The following is a 17,329-nucleotide window of genomic DNA, read 5'->3' as shown; positions in this document are numbered from 1 at the left end:
CCAAACATTCAAAGATCCTGGGAACTGTAGTTTGTTAAGGGTGTTGAGAGTTAGGAGACCCCTATTCCTCTCACAGAGCTTTAATTTCCAGAGTTCTTTGGGAAGAAGGCTCAATTGTTAAACTACTTCAGGAATTGTAGCTCTGAGGGGTCTCCTAACACCTCTCAGCATTCTTAATGAACTAATAATAATAATAAATTTTATTTATACCCCACCCTCCCCAGCCAAGACCAGGCTCAGGGTGGCTAACACCAAATATAAAAACAATTGATTGAAATACAGCTTAAAAAACAAGATTAAAATACAACATTAAAACATTAAAATGCAGCCACATTTCAGTGGAAACTCAATCAAAAACTTTTTTGGGGGATGAAAACGTCAAGGCTTCACCAAGGCTAACTATCCAGACTGGTCCTACGTGGGCCAGAAAAAAGCCAGGGAAGTCCCCAAATAGGAGTTCCAACCCAGAAGGAGAAAGGAAAAAAGAAAGAGGGGGAGGGAAACAAATTGATTCCATGCCAAAGGCCAGGTGGGCATATACTCAGAGTCGCAAAGTGATTTCATGCTCTTTATTCAGCTCATAGTGGTGAGGAGGAATGAATAAATGTCCCCTCACAGTATCTGCTTTATATACATTATTTACACAATGGGCTGCACATGATTGGCTAATTCTGGAATTCTACTGTAAGCCAATCAGGTTGTGGATTCACTTCTATCTGGAGCAGGATTGGGTGGTTCCTGCCAACCAATCATACTGCTGCATTGTTCTAGGACCAATCAGACTGCTGCCTTTTGGATCCTATTGTTCTAGGACCAATCAGACTGCTGCCTTTTGGATCCTATTGTTCTAGGACCAATCAGACTGCTACAGTTTGGATCCTATTCAACTCAGTACATAACACCCCTCCCCTCTAAGTTCCAGTCCTGCCCGGGAGGTCGCATTCATAGTCCTCAAGGTATGCCGGCGGCCTACGTGTGCGTTGTGGCCTGGGGTGTTCCCTGGTCCGGGCTCCGGGTTCTGGCTCGTGTTCCAAGGATGCTGGCTGTGATGCGGCTGTTTGGTCTGGTGCAACCGGCTCGCTCAGTCGTGGTTCTGGTTCCGGTGTCCTTTCGGCCTCACGGGTCCTCTCTGTATTTACTGATTCTGCCTCTCCTGCTGGCCCCTCCTGCTCTATGGGCCTCACTGCCCCGCTGTTCCCTTGGGACTCCTCTGACCTGTCCTCCTCCTGGTTTTCTCCCGGGAATCGTCGCCGTATCTGGTCGCAGTGGCGGCGCCAGCATTGCCCCCCATCCGTTAGCACCTCGTACGACACGGGGCCAGTGACCCTGGTGATTGTGGCGGGTACCCATGCTGGGCCTGCCCCAAAATTCTTTGCGTACACTGGGTCCTGGGCCTCGAAGGTCCGGGGGTTCCTGCCTTCCCCCACCACTACCTCATCCTGAGCTCTATCGGGGTGAAGGCGGTCCAATCTGATTGCAAGGCGCCGACCCATTAGTAGTTCAGCGGGGCTCCGGCCAGTCGTTGAGCTGGGGGTGCTGTGCTGTGCTAGAAGGAATGTGGCAAGGCGGTACTCCCAGTCCCCTTGCGTCATGCGGCGAAGGGTGTCCTTGGTGGTCCGCACCATGCGTTCTGCTTGGCCATTGGTGGCAGGGTGGAACGGCGCCGAACGGATGTGGCGGATGGCGTTCTGCGCTGTGAAGGTTTGGAATTCTCCTGACGTAAATGCAGTCCCGTTGTCTGAGACGAGAGTGTCAGGGAGCCCGTGGGTTGCAAACAGCCTGCGTAGTACCCGGATGGCTGCGGACGTGGAAGTGGACGGTACCAGTGCGACTTCCAGCCATTTGGTGTAGGAGTCCACCACTATGAAGAATGTTTTCCCCTGAAAGGGGCCAGCGAAATCCACATGCAGGCGTGACCATGGTGCTCGGGCGGACTCCCAGGACTGGACTGGGGCCCTTGGGGGATCTGGGCGGGATTCTTGGCAGGCCTGGCAGTGTTTGACCCAGGCCTCTATCTCTCCATCGATCCCCGGCCACCACACATAACTCCTGGCAAGGGCCTTCATTCTTACTACCCCTGGATGTGTCTCGTGTAGGGCTGTGAGGACCCTTTTGCAGAGGGGCTGGGGAACAACGACTCTGCTTCCCCATAACAGGCACCCCTTGTGGGCCGACAGTTCATGTTTGCGGGTTGTGTAGCCGGCGAATTCTGGCCCGGGGCTGCTGCTGGGCCATCCCCTCCACACCCAGTCCAGGACCCGGGAGATGACCCTATCTTTCTTGGAATGGTGTGCAACTTCTTGTGCCTGAATGGGGCGGTCGGGAAGCAGCTCCAGGCTCATAACCTCTTGTGCAGGTGCTGGGTCAGGGCCTGTTTCCGGTAGTGGTAGCCTGCTGAGGGCGTCCGCATGGCCCATCGCCTTCCCAGGTCGGTGAATCAGTGCATACTGGTAGCTGGCAAGGAAAATTGACCACCTGAGGACGCGAGGAGACAGCACTTGGGGGGTCTGCTTTTCGGGGGCAAACAAGCCAAGCAACGGCTTGTGGTCAGTCACCACGGTGAAGGGCCGCCCGTACAAGAAATCATGGAATTTTTTTACTCCCTTTACGATTGCCAGACCCTCCTTGTCGATTTGCGAGTAGTTCCGCTCGGTTGTGTTGAGTGTCTGGGAAAAGTACGCCACCGGTACCTCTCTTCCATCCGGGAGTTGGTGCCCCAGGACAGCTCCAATGCCATAGGGTGAGGCGTCGCATGCTAGCACCACCGGCAGCCTCTCGTCGAAGTGTGCCAAGACCGAGTTTGAGACAAGCAAGTCCTTGACTGCCTGGAATGCGGCCTCCTGGCGCTGGCCCCACACCCAAGGGGCCCGCTTGTCCAGGAGTCTGTGTAGGGGCTCCGCTACCGCCGCCTTGTGGGGAAGGAAGGAATGGTAAAAGTTCAATAGTCCCAAGAAGGCCTGAAGTTCAGTCTTGCTCTTGGGCGCTGGGGCATCACAAATGGCCCGTACCTTGTCCCCAGTCGGGTGGACCCCTTCTGCGTCCACCATAAATCCCAGAAAGTCCACCTGAGGCACTCCTAGTAGACATTTTTCCCGCTTCACCTTGAGACCCGCCGTCTGGAAACGGTGCAGAACGGTGCGGAGGCGGTCCTCAAACTCCTCTGGTGTGGGGCCGGCAATCAACACATCATCGAAGAAGGGGGTGACGCCAGGAATCCCTTTAAGGAGAGAGTCCATTATATTCTGGAATATGCCTGGTGCCACGCTGACACCGAATTGCAGCCGCTTTACCCTGAACGCTCCTCTGTGCGTCACAATCGTCTGTGCCTCTGCTGTGGCCTCATCTACTGGCAGCTGTTGATATGCTTGGGCCAAGTCCAGCTTGCCAAAAATTTTCGACCCAGCCAGGGTGGCCAGGACATGGCTGACCACTGGCACTGGGTATGCGTGGGCCGTGAGGGCCTTGTTTATGGTACATTTGTAGTCTGCGCAGATGCGGACCGAACCATTAGGCTTGACGGGTGTGACGATTGGGGTTTCCCAGGGAGCATTAGGCACCGGCTCCAGCACTCCTTGCTCTACGAGTCGGTCCAATTCCTCGTCTATACGGGGTTTCAAGGCGAACGGGACCCGGCGGGCCTTGAGCCTGACCGGTCGTACTGCGGGGTCAAGCTGTAGCGCAATGGGGGGGCCCGTATACTGTCCCAATTTCCCATCGAAAACCCCTGGAAATTCCTTGCATATGGCGTCCACGTCCACTTGTAAACTAGTGTGGTTCACCCCGGTGACAGCTAGCCCCAGTGGTCCAAACCATGCCAATCCCAGTAAGCTAATGTAGGGGCCCTTGACCACAAGCAAGTCCAGTTGCCGCGTCCGCCCTCGGTATTGCACCCTGAAGGTCCCCACCCCCATTGTGGGGACCTTACGTTTCTGGAAGTCCCGGAGGGTGAATGGGGCCGGCCTGAGTTTGGGACCCCCAGTGGGACACAGTTTCCTTAAGGTCCTTGCCGAGATTATGGATAGAGTTGAACCCGTGTCAAGCTCCATGCGGCATGGGGCCCCCTCTATCTGTACCTCTACATAAATTTTCTCTACGTTGGGGTGGGGCAACTGGTATACCTGGAAGTCCGTGAGCTCCGTCGAGTTGCCTTGGTGCGTTGGGCCCCGGGACCTGGGGCTCTTGGATTGGTCATCTGATGCCTGGTGTCGGGTGGGCCGAGCCCGACACACCCGGGCGATGTGTCCCGATTTTCTGCACTGCCTGCACTCTGCGTTGCGGAAACGGCAGGTCCTCCTCTCGTGACTCTCCCCGCAGCTTGCGCAGTTCCCTCCTTCTCGTCGAGGCAGCTGTGGTCTGTGCGCTGCTTGAGTGCGCTGCTGTACTCGGTGCACCTCCTCCCTGTCAGATCCTGAGTCGTCGGTGAGGTCTTCATGGTGGACCCTCGGTTGGGATGGCAGGCTCGGCCGTGCCTCTTGGGTCGACCTCTCGGCAGCTTCTGTTGCCAGGGCCTCCTCCAGAGCGACCTGGAACGTTAGGTCCTTCTTAGCGTAGAGGCGCCGTTGCAGCTTCTCATCCTTCAGGCCACCGACGAGGCGGTCACGAAGCATGTTCTCCAGCTCTGAGAAGTTGCAGAACCGGGCGGCTTGGCGGAGAGAGGTCACAAACCCAGTTATGGTTTCCCCAGGGGCTTGCCGCTTTGCGTAGAAGGCATTTCGACGAGCCACCACTGAGGGCTGCGGCGAAAAGTGCCCCTTCAGCTGTTCCATTATTGTTTTGTATGGAACAGTAGCGACGTCTTCAGGCGCAAGGAGAGCCCGGGCGATTTCAAACGTCTCCTCTCCGCAGACGCTGAAGAATATCGCCCTCTTCTTGGCGTCTTCTTCGTCGGTGACCCCTTTGGCTTCTAGGAGGAAGGTGAAACGGGAGGCGTACGCTTCCCAGTCTCCAGATGCTGGGTTGAATGGCGAGAAGCTGCTGTTGGCTGCCATTCTGAGTTCCTTGTGCCCCGGAGCTGAAGCCTGGATACACGGTGCGAGGCAGCGGTGCGGCAGTTGGCGGTGCTGCGGTGCTGTGTGTGGCAGTCAGCTCAGCGGGATCCCATCCTCGTCGCCAGTGAAATATACTCAGAGTCGCAAAGTGATTTCATGCTCTTTATTCAGCTCATAGTGGTGAGGAGGAATGAATAAATGTCCCCTCACAGTATCTGCTTTATATACATTATTTACACAATGGGCTGCACATGATTGGCTAATTCTGGAATTCTACTGTAAGCCAATCAGGTTGTGGATTCACTTCTATCTGGAGCAGGATTGGGTGGTTCCTGCCAACCAATCATACTGCTGCATTGTTCTAGGACCAATCAGACTGCTGCCTTTTGGATCCTATTGTTCTAGGACCAATCAGACTGCTACAGTTTGGATCCTATTCAACTCAGTACATAACAAATAATAATAATAAATTTTATTTATACCCCACCCTCCCCAGCCAAGACCAGGCTCAGGGTGGCTAACACCAAATATAAAAACAATTGATTGAAATACAGCTTAAAAAACAAGATTAAAATACAACATTAAAACATTAAAATGCAGCCACATTTCAGTGGAAACTCAATCAAAAACTTTTTTGGGGGATGAAAACGTCAAGGCTTCACCAAGGCTAACTATCCAGACTGGTCCTACGTGGGCCAGAAAAAAGCCAGGGAAGTCCCCAAATAGGAGTTCCAACCCAGAAGGAGAAAGGAAAAAAGAAAGAGGGGGAGGGAAACAAATTGATTCCATGCCAAAGGCCAGGTGGGCATATCGGGAGAGACGGTCCCGTAGGTACAAGGGTCCTAGGCTGTGAAGGACTACAGTTCCCATAATTCTTTGGGGCAAGCCATGACAGTTAAAGTGGTATCATAGTGCTTTAAATACATGGTGTGGATGCAGCCTGAGGTGAGTCAGGGCATTCCTGCATCTGCACAGTCCTGACCTCACTGCCACCCAGCCTCACCCCTGCCCCATCCAGGTAAGCTACAGCGATGGTGGGAGGGCAGCTTTGCGGTTCTGCCCCACCATGCTGACCAATGCTGCTTTAAAACAAAACGCACTGATTTGAGGGTATCTTGATTACAATCTCTCTCTCCCCCTGCCCCCAGGATGGAAGCTTACCCCATGGCAGGAAGATCTATCCATCACACTTGTATTTCAGCCTGAGGCTGAATATCCACATGGAGCTATTTTGCTTTATCTTAACAACAACCTTCTGTGGTAGGTTAGACTGAGAGGTAGTAAGTGATTCGCGAAAGGCCACCCAGTGATCAGGATTTGAATCCAAGTCTGCCTACCCCAAGTCAAACACTCTTTCCTATGAGCTTGTTGATTCTTTCTAATTTGATTGCTTTTAGATCACAATGGGTGCAAGACGTATTTATTTTCTCATTAATTGCAAAACCACATGGATCAGGTTCCATCTGTCCCTGAGTGGAATCTCCCCTCTCCCCACCCGCTCCAGTATACATATACATACACACACACACACACACACACACACACACACTTATTTTCTCTGGTTTCAGAAACTCTTAGTGCATTAGCTTTTCCTTTGTCAGGGTTGTATCTCTGACAGCAAATTGTCAAGCAAACAAAACCTTCTTGCCAGCGCTGCAGCTCTTATCTCTTACAGTCAGTCTCACAGTCCAGACTGCAGCTGAAATTGACAGGAAAACTCTTGGCCCAAGCAAGCCAAATACTCTCAATTGTTATTATAATAATTATGTCACATGAATTTTGCAGCAGACCACAGATGTCTTAGCCATGCAGATCAGCCAGGCAACTGGGGAAAAGATGTTGCACAGACAAGTGCTCTTTCATTGCTGTTGCTGAAAGCCAAACTGGACCATGTGTATATTATTCTGTTTTGGACATGTGAGCGTGGGTAGCTTTTTAATTTGTTCTATCCATAGAGTTTCGGTAGGTGAGCAGCAATCTATTAATAACACATTTTTAATTACCAATTACCAATCAAAATGAAGCAAGCAGATAAGCCTCAGCTATATACTGTACTGTAGATGAAACAGATGTGGGCTGTAACAAATATTGCAATGTGTAGGGCTCCTGATTCTAGCCACCCAGGGACACTGCTTTTCCATATATTGTACTCTATTCCATTCTGCACACCCTTCAGTTCTCATTGAAAGGCAAGCCTACCCAATTTGCATATTCTGAAACAAGATGTGGACTGAAACACGCCTATCCTTTGCAATTTGCATTTCTCCAGATTTTCCAATGAGGTTCCTCCTGCCACGCAATTTGTATAATATGCATATACTACGGGAAGTGTGCATTAAAAATGCATATGCAAGTGAAAATAACAGTCTCAAATCTTCCATTCTTGGGCAAGGTGATTGAGCGAGTGGTTGCTGAACAACTCCAGGCACGCCTGGAAGAAGCGGACCATTTGGATCCCTTCCAGTCGGGATTCAGGCCTCATCATGGGACTGAAACTGCCTTGGTCGCACTGGTTGATGATCTCCGGCGGGCTAGGGACAAAGGTGAGAGCTGTTTCCTAGTTCTGCTGGATCTCTCAGCGGCTTTTGACACCATTGACCATAACATCCTTCTGGACTGTCTAGAGGGGCTGGGAGCTGGGGGCACTGTTATACAGTGGTTCCGCTCCTTCCTCCTGGGCCATGTTCAGAAAGTGGTGGGGGGGGGGATGAGTGTTCAGACCCCTGGGCTCTCACTTGTGGGGTGCCTCAGGCTTCTGTCCTCTCCCCCATGCTTTTCAACATCTACATGCAGCCGCTGGGAGAGATCATCAGGGGGGGTTGGGCTGGGTGTTCATCAGTATGCAGATGATACCCAGCTCTACCTCTCTTTCAAATCAGAACCAGGGAAGGCGGTGAAGGTCCTGTGTGAGTGTCATGAGGCGGATGGAGGATGGATGGCGGTTAACAGATTGAGGTTGAATTCTGACAAGACAGAAGTACTGTTTTTGGGGGACAGGAGGCGGGTGGGTGTGGAGGACTCGCTGGTCCTGAATGGGGTAACTGTGCCCCTGAAGGACCAGGTGCACAGCCTGGGAGTCATTCTGGACTCACAGCTGTCCATGGAGACGCAGGTCAATTCTGTGTCCAGGGCAGCTGTTTATCAGCTCCATCTGGTATGCAAGCTGAGACCCTACCTGCCCACAGACTGTCTTGCCAGAGTAGTGCATGCTCTAGTTATCTCTCCCTTGGACTACTGCAATGCGCTCTATGTGGGGCTACCTTTGAAGGTGGCCTGGAAACTACAACTAATCCAGAATGCGGCAGCTAGACTGGTGACTGGGAGCGGCCGCCGAGACCATATAACACCGGTCTTGAAAGACCTACACTGGCTCCCAGTACGTTTCTGAGCACAATTCAAAGTGTTGGTGCTGACCTTCAAAGCCCTAAATGGCCTCGGTCCAATATACCTGAAGGAGTGTCTCCACCCCCATCGTTCTGCCCGGCCACTGAGGTCCAGCACCAAGGGCCTTCTGGCGGTTCCCTCACTGCGAGAAGCCAAGTTACAGGGAACCAGGCAGAGGGCCTTCTCGGTAATGGCACCGGCCCTGTGGAACGCCCTCCCACCAGATGTCAAAGAGAAAAATAACTACTAAACTTTTAGAAGACATCTGAAGGCAGCCCTGTTTAGGGAAGCTTTTAATGTTTAATAGGTTATTGTATTTTAGTGTTTTGTTGGAAGCCGCCCAGAGTGGCTGGGGAAACCCATTCATAGAGAAATCAATTGAAGACTGGGAAAATGAGACACAGAGAGAAATGAAATTGACAGATTCGCCCATCTGCACCTGCACCTCAATAGTCAGTCAGTATTCCACACCCACTGAGCATGCTCAGTCCTCTCTGGTCTACTTTGGGTGGTGCAATTATCTCCTCTAGCAAACATGTGGAATGCAGCCATTAATAGTACACCCTCCTTTTTTAATGTAAGTCACATTAGGTTACTGTGTGTCACAAGCTATAATAATAATAATAATAATAATAATAATAATAATAATACAATGTGATTTTATCCTTTCTACCTGCAACTGTTTTATTGATTGCTTGTTTTTTGAGATTGCTTATATATTATATTTTGAGCACTGCTTTAGGGAAAAGACAGGGTATACATTCCCTAAATAAACAGAAATGTTGGGCTCAAGCTATCGGAGGCTTTCTTGGTAATAAAGAAGCACCCTACATTTTGTTACGAAAGCAGGAGGCTAATGCTGATATTGCTGGCACATATGCTCCCACCCCTGTCAAAAACTGTGTGTCAATTTAAGCTTCCAAGCAGTCATCAAGGGCAGTCCCAGGTAGAGGAGTAACACTGACAGGCTGACTGCATGCATATTTATGGCCCGCTGCTCCCTCAGGTGCAGCTCCCATTTAAGCTAATAGGACCAGCACAAGAATAATGGCAGGTAGGTAGACAAATTAATAAAGGAGATTTAGCACTGCAGGCTCTTAGTGGGTGGGCAGCACTTTCATTTAAAAATAAATATAATATTATTTAGAAAGCACACAGCCCCACAGCCTGCAGGGCGAGGCAGAATAATTCCATTATAAAAACATTAGAAACATTCGAAGTGTAGAATACCAAAGAAACGAGGAACAAAGGGAATCCAAGTCCGGGAGAAGGCCGAAGTGGATGCCAGTAAGAGAGGAAACCTCTTACAAAGAACATTCAGGTTATTTTATTAAAAATCAGCATGAATGGTTTTTTCTTTTAAGAGAGAGAGAATAGACTTTGTGTGCATTCATGACAGGCTATTTTGTTGGAAATTCAAGTTTTCATCATGCTGAAAAGAAAGAAATAACCCACGTAGGTGAACTGTGGTCCCGGAATGATGGGATGCTGAAGTCTTGATTAGGACTGGGCCTCTGAAGCACATTAAGCCTCTCAAGAGGTCAGCCTTCGAGGTTAATTGCAAAATGCTACATATTCCACAAGGATGCAGTTGTTTGGCACTGGTAAACATGTGCCAAATGTTCAGTCCCTTCTCAAAAATGCACTAAAGGGATGAAGTACACTGTTCCTGCTCACGTCAATTTTAAGAATCACAGAGACCTCATTTAGGCTTTATACTTGTCAAGTAGCTTATGGACCTAGGTGAGCCAGGGTTGTGTTTTTGCATGAAACACAATTGGCTGCAATTGGTACTTTGGATTACAGTAAGCAATATTCTCAAATACCAGATGCTATAATAAGAACCAGCTATCGATTTAAATTAGCTGAACTTTAAAAGAAGTGTTATAACGCATACTGAATCAGGGATCATTTTTGATCATGTTCTCATGTGGAAGGCAAGTTGGCCTAACATTATGTCTTCTTACACAATGAGCCGGAAACCAGTTATACGCTCAGCTGAATATGGGCGATTATAGGGGCTGTTTACCAAGTGGTGACTAACCAGAGTGTCAAGGCCAGCCCAATACATTTTGCCGCCCGTGTTGAAGGGCAACGCCCTCCCCATTGCGCAAAAGAAGTCAAAACTGCAGTATCCTTAAGGCAGCGAGCTGTCCTCGCAACACCTCACTGCCACCCACTCCACCAACCATCTGCCACCTGCTTAATGGTAGGGCCGGCCCTGCATAATTTTATGTTAATTGTGCACCATATCCGAAATAAGAACAGCCTACTGGATCAGGCGAATGACCCATGCAGTCCAGCATCCTGTTCTCACAGTGGCCAACCAACCAGCCCGCAGAAGGTGAACACCAGAGCACCTTCTTCTCCCATGGTTTCCAGCAATTGGCATTGCTGGAACTGTGGAGGCAAAGCATGGCATCATGGAGGCCAACTGTGGAGGCAAAGCATGGCATCATGGCTAGTAAAAAAGGTAAAGGTAAAGGACCCTGGATGGTTAAGTCCAGTCAAAGGTGACTATGGGGTTGCGGCACTCATCTCACTTTCAGGTCGTAACGTAATGTGTTACCAACTACCCTTACAGCTTAAGTACCTTACAGACCACTTCTTGTACCATCCTCCCTGCCTCCTAATATCTGGTGCAGATACTCTTCTTTGTGTCCCAGCTAAGATGGGGGCTTGGCCGATAGGGACAAGGGCCTTTTCCAATGGTTGTGTTCTTTGCCCTGAAATGCTTGATTGACAGCCCTCTTCTCCTGCTGTGTCTCACTGGATGGTAAAAACATTTTTTTATTCCAGCAGGCCTCTGTTTTAATGAGTAGATAATTTCCTATCCTATCTTATGCCTTTGCTTCATCTGTTGAACCTCTCTTCACCTTATCCTATTGTTATCTTAGCATGATTGTCATTGTAGTTTATAATTGGTTTTAACTGTTGTAAGCATTGGAAGGGCAGGATAGAAATCCGTATATCAATCAATCAATCAATCAATCAATCAAACAAACAAACAAACAAACACATAAATAAAGTTGGCTGGCAAGAAACTGATGTAAATGGGAACGCATGAGAATGTGTGTCTGGATGTGGGCATCTGGCTCTCCAGCAATTTGCAGAACAGTACATTTTAGCATCACACAGAGTCATTATGATTGCACATTCGGTGTATTTTTCTATATATCAAATCTATAAAGTCAACATCTGATCTGGATGTATGATTTAGCATCTAGGCAACTAATGGCTAACGTAGTATACTGAGGATAAGCGAGTTGGCCCATGCTTATCTTTAAGGCAGCAAATGATAGCAGTTTCATAAACAGACATGCCCCCGCTTCCTTAACTGCTTCACTCCCTGCTAAAAGCCAGGTCAAAAGTGGCCCTTTAATATGTAAAATCCAAGCCTGAGTGTAAAATGTAGAGCCATCCACTGACTGTAATATAATGTGTCATAAGAAGTAAGTAGCCTTCTGGTTTGAAGGAAGGCTGATAGGCAGTACAAGGCTATTTTACACATGTCAGAGGTAATAAATCTATAGGTTGCCTGCAGGCCTTAGATCCTGATAGAAACACATTACGTGATGTTAAATGTCTCTGTGTTTTTAATGCTATTGACTCTTTTCAAGAAGGTCTTTGCTATCAAGCTCGAAGAATTCCTGTTTATGCTGGTTTGCGTTCTAGCTTTATTATGCACAGAATGATTGCATTAATCAGTTTTCAATTAGGAACAGCTAAGGGGAATAGATCGCCATACCAGCTTTGCTTATGACTCTTCAATTTTAAAAGATCATCCTCAGGAGGAGGAGGAGAGGGTAGAGAGAGTCTTTAATTGACTCCCCCAGCTCCTGAATAGAATGCATATGTCATTTCTTAGGATATGTGCAAGTCCGCATTCATCAGGCTGCAGCTCAGTGGTGGAATATCTGGCTTGAATGCCAAATTGCCCAGAATTCAATCCCTGGCTGGGAAGGATTCCTGCCTGAAACCTTGGGAGAGCTCCCACCAGTCAGTGTAGACAATCCTGAGCTACATGGACCAATGGTCTGACTGGGTATATGGCTGCTTCCTATGGTTCCTAATGATATTGTTATGGTCTGATCCCATAAGCCACCATGCTGTGTTAAGACTGGGCACTATGGCTGTTGTGCCTGGAAAGTGCCACAAACTCTGTGATATTGCCCTGAATAGGTAAGCTAACTCAATGCATCACAGGGGCACAACAGGATACTTTGTTTGTGTTGTTAATCCCCATCAGTGCGCTAGTTTAGGCTAGTAGGGTATATTCAGTGGGGAGCTAGGAGGAGGGAGCTCTCCTTGGAAGCTTAACATTCCTGGAATCTTAGCACCTTGTGTAAGGTGAACTGAACTTACGTGTATGTCTGGTTAACCAGGAAGTGGGTAGGAACTGAGTCCATGTACATATTGCATTATTTGCTATATTTGGATGGGCTGACCTCCAAGTACTATAAGACATTAAAAGACTATTTGATACAACCTTTGATGGAGGTCAGCAATGAAATTATGGAGGGGAAGAGGGCACCGGAGTCGTGGAAGGAAGCGTTCATCACATTAATACCAAAGTCGGAAGCTGAAAAGACACAACTTAAGAACTACCGTCCCATCTCTCTTTTAAATGTGGATTACAAAATATTTGCAGACATTTTGGCAAATAGATTTAAAAAAGTTTTAAATGAAGTAATTCACAAGGACCAGGCTGGCTTTCTCCCAGGTAGACATCTGTTTGCTAATACAAGGAACATTATTGACATTTTGGAACTTTTGCAAACAGATATAAATACAAAAGCAGTTTTAATTTTTATAGACGCGGAGAAGGCCTTTGACAATATCTCCTGGAAATTTATGATGGGAAATTTAAAAGAGATGGGAGTGGGACGGGGTTTTGAGAATGGGATTGAGGCGATATATTCAGAACAGAAAGCTAAACTGATAGTTAATAATGTGGTTACAGAAGAGTTTAAAATTGAAAAAGGGACACGACAAGGTTGCCCTATTTCCCCTTTGTTATTTATTTCGGTTCTGGAAGTGCTATTGAACATGATTAGAGGGGATCGGTTGGTGGAAGGAATTCAGGTCGGTCAGAAACAATATAAATTAAAAGCTTTCGCAGATGACCTGGTTTTGACCTTGCAGAAGCCAGAGCCTAGTACGAAAAGAGTATTACAATTGATTAATGATTTTGGTCGGGTGGCTGGATTTAAACTAAATAAACAGAAAACTAAGGTTTTGGGGAAAAATTTGACTGATACAGAGTCAGAACGGTTTCAGAATGAGACGGAACTCAATGTGGTTAAAAAAGTAAAATACCTAGGGGTAAACATAACAGTAAAAAATCTAAGTCTATTTAAGGACAATTATGAAAAATGCTGGACAGAAATCAAGAGAGACTTAGATAGTTGGTCAAAATTGAAACTTTCTTTGTTAGGCCGAATTGCTGCTATCAAGATGAATGTATTGCCAAGGATGTTGTTTTTATTTCAAACACTTCAGGTTTTGGACAAAACGGAGTGCTTTCAGAAGTGGCAGAGAGACATTTCTAAGTTTGTCTGGCAGGGCAAAAAGCCCAGAATTAAGTTTAAGATATTAACCGATGCAAAACAAAGAGGGGGCTTCGCCCTGCCAGACTTAAAGTTGTATTATGAAGCCGCAGCGTTCTGCTGGCTAAAAGACTGGCTACTTCTCGAAGACACTGATGTGTTAGATTTGGAAGGGTTCAACAATGCCTTTGGATGGCATGCATATTTATGGTATGACAAGGTTAAAGCAAATAAGGCCTTTAAGAACCATATTGTCAGAAAATCATTGTTTAATGTCTGGACAAAATATAAAGACTTGCTGGAAAATAAAACACCAAGGTGGCTTTCACCTTTGGAAGCCAAGGCCCGAAAAAGACCCAATATGGAGGCTAAATGGCCAAAATATTGGGAAATACTAGAAAAGGATGGAGACAATTGGAAATTGCAGAGTTTGGAGAAAATGAAAGACAAAGTGCGAGATTGGTTACATTACGCTCAGATTAAAGAAGTTTTTAAAAATGATAAGAAACTAGGGTTCCAGGTGGAGAAATCGAAATTAGAAACAGAATTGCTAGAACCAAAGATTAAGGTACTCTCAAGGATGTATAACTTGCTGTTGAAATGGAATACACAAGATGAAACGGTTAAATCGGCTATGATAAGGTGGGCACAGGACATTGGGCATAATATCATGTTTGAGGACTGGGAGAGGTTGTGGAGTAATGGATTGAAATTTACTGCATGTAACACTCTGAAAGAAAATGTAATGAAAATGATTTATAGATGGTATATGACCCCAGTCAAACTTGCCAAAATTTACCACCTGTCTGATAATAAGTGTTGGAAATGTAGAGAGTGTGAGGGAACGTTCTTCCACCTCTGGTGGACTTGCCCTAAAGTGAAGGCGTTCTGGGAAATGATTTATAATGAATTGAAAAAGGTATTTAAATATACCTTCACTAAGAAACCAGAGGCTTTCCTTTTGGGTATTGTCAGCCAAGGGGTGGCAAAGAAGGACCAGACATTTTTTATGTATGCAACAACAGCAGCAAGGATACTTCTCGCCAAACATTGGAAAACTCAAGATCTACCCACACTGGAAGAATGGCAGATACAACTGATAGACTACATGGAACTGGCTGAAATGACCGGCAGAATCCGTGACCTGGGAGAAGAGAGGATTGAGGAGGACTGGAAGAAATTTAAGAACTATTTACAAAAGTATTGTAATTTGAGTGAATGCTAAATAAGATGCTAGATTAAAATAACTGAGCACCACTAAATTTAGAAGTTTTTTAAGAAAATAAGTAAGACTGTGAAAATTTAGCTCCTTTCGAGAATTATAAGATTATGAAATATAGAAGGGATATAAGAATTTAAATAAGATGATAAATTGCTGACAAAATGTTACAACGATGAAAGTGGGAGCGGGAGATGTGAGGAAGTCCAAAGAAAATGTGAAAATATGTAAGGATAAATGTTATATTGTTTATTATGTTTATTTTTATTGTAAAACCCAATAAATTGCTTTAAAAAAAAAAATATTTGCTATATTTGTATTCTGACTGCAGGGCTCTGTCCTTTGAGTTTTGGATAATAAATTCACCAGTTGTCCTCTTGCCTTGGGACTGAAGCACCCAGCACTTGGAACTTTTAGACTGGCTGACTACAAAATTGCAAGCCATATTGTCTATTTTTCCTCTCTACAGACTCAGAAGGATTATTGCATTGTTTGTGTGTTAAACAAATGACCTATGTGTTTAGCTCTTTGTGGGCAATTGCCGCATTGGCTTGAATAATTATTGTTCCAATGAAAGAATTCTTTTCACCTTAAATACTGGCAAGTTTTATTCCACCCAAGCCTCAAAGGACCCCCAGAGGAAGGGATCACACTGTTGCATGGCAACATTGGCCTACCATCTCCCATATCGAGCCCTTTGTTTACTGCAATTGTCATCTGAGACTATTATTCTCCTTATCTTAACGGGAAGATGCCATGGGTTATTACTGTGGTGTTGAAAGTGCAGGGTATAAATGCAAGAAATTAACTTAAGCACAAAAACCCTTGTAGTAAGGTGCAGCAAATTGGGGGTTGCAGTGACTCCATTATGCAAGACTCCATTAAGCCAGCACAGAACAAGGCTGGTGTGTGGCAGAGGACAGCTTTGCTATGCAGCACAGCTAGGGATGGGGAAGACAGTTGATGCATTTAGCATTTAAAGGAGAATCTACCTACTCTGTACTTTCCAAAACAATATGCAACGCAGAACACAGGCAACCTTCAAAATTAGCACTTCTCCAGATTTTGCAATGACATTTTCCAGTGTGGCATAGTGGTTAGAGTGATGGACTAGGACCTAAGAGACCACAGTTCAAATTCCCACCCAGACATGAAGCTGACCTTGGGCCAGTCACTGGTTCTCAGCCTAACCTACTCCACAGGGTTGTGGTGGGATTAAATGAGGAGGGGGAGAACCATGTCTGCCACCTTGAGCTCCTTGGAGAAAAAGGTGGGATATAAATGCAGTAAATTAATAATAAGTGGTCTGAAGAAAAAACAACAACCCAAAAAGCCACACACTAAGGTAATGTGGGTATAGACATGCATACTTAGTGAAAATTGCATTATATTGGGGAAAACACGCTTTGCAAAAATGTGGATATTAGGGCAAATTGTAAATAGTAGCATATTAGGAGAATTCCACACTAAAACTCTTACAAATTTTCACGAGGACTTAAAACAGACACACACATATACTGCAAACTGATACGGAAATGTGGAGAACTTAAGGATGGGAAACAGAGAAACAGAAATTGACTGATTCTCCCATCCTTGAAAAAGTTATTCCAACACCACCGAACTACCATTGCTGATGCAATGACATCAAACCAATAAATGATGGCAAGAGACATCTCAGCACCTTCTGAATTGAATTTCTCCCACATCCCTAACTTGTGGTGGTAAAATTTATTTGATACCTGCACATCCTTGACTCACCAGTTACCTGCTGCATTTGTCACAACAAAATCCTCCTCCTACCAAGAATGGGAGCTGAGGGCTCCACTATAGCTCAATATGTGAGATTAACCATCACACCCTGAAACAGGTGTGTTTATGGCCCAAGACCATGTTAAGCTGGTGCAGCAATGAATTGTTCCCACTGCAGGTCAGTCCCAAGATGCTAGCCTGCCACACAACCATCTCCTCTTGTTTGGGTTTCTGCTGATGTGTTTCCTTTCTGTCCCATTGCTGAATCAAGTCTGTGCAGTGAATAACAAATACAGCTTCCTTTTCTATTAAAGCCTTCCCAGGCATTAACCCTCACACTCTCAGTGTTATCTTTATCAGATCTTTAGCATATGGTCTGGTGGGCTTTGTGGCTGGCTAGCTATTTGTATGTGTACTTTTGCATTAGTTTCCAAGAAATG

The 17,329-nt window shown here is 46.5% G+C and overlaps 1 protein-coding gene across 4 annotated transcripts in view; it reads right to left on the bottom strand.

Annotated features, from left to right (window-relative positions):
* Positions 1 to 17,329, bottom strand: part of TMEM108 (transmembrane protein 108) — a 190,968-nt gene that overhangs the window by 31,822 nt on the left and 141,817 nt on the right. The gene's annotated exons all lie outside the window — the stretch shown is intronic.

This window comes from Podarcis pityusensis (genome assembly GCF_964106645.2).
Source record: "Podarcis pityusensis genome assembly, chromosome: 12".
In the NCBI taxonomy this organism is placed as follows: domain Eukaryota; kingdom Metazoa; phylum Chordata; class Lepidosauria; order Squamata; family Lacertidae; genus Podarcis; species Podarcis pityusensis.
Note: the sequence above shows the minus strand (reverse complement) of the source record. Positions and strands in the feature narration are given on the sequence as shown.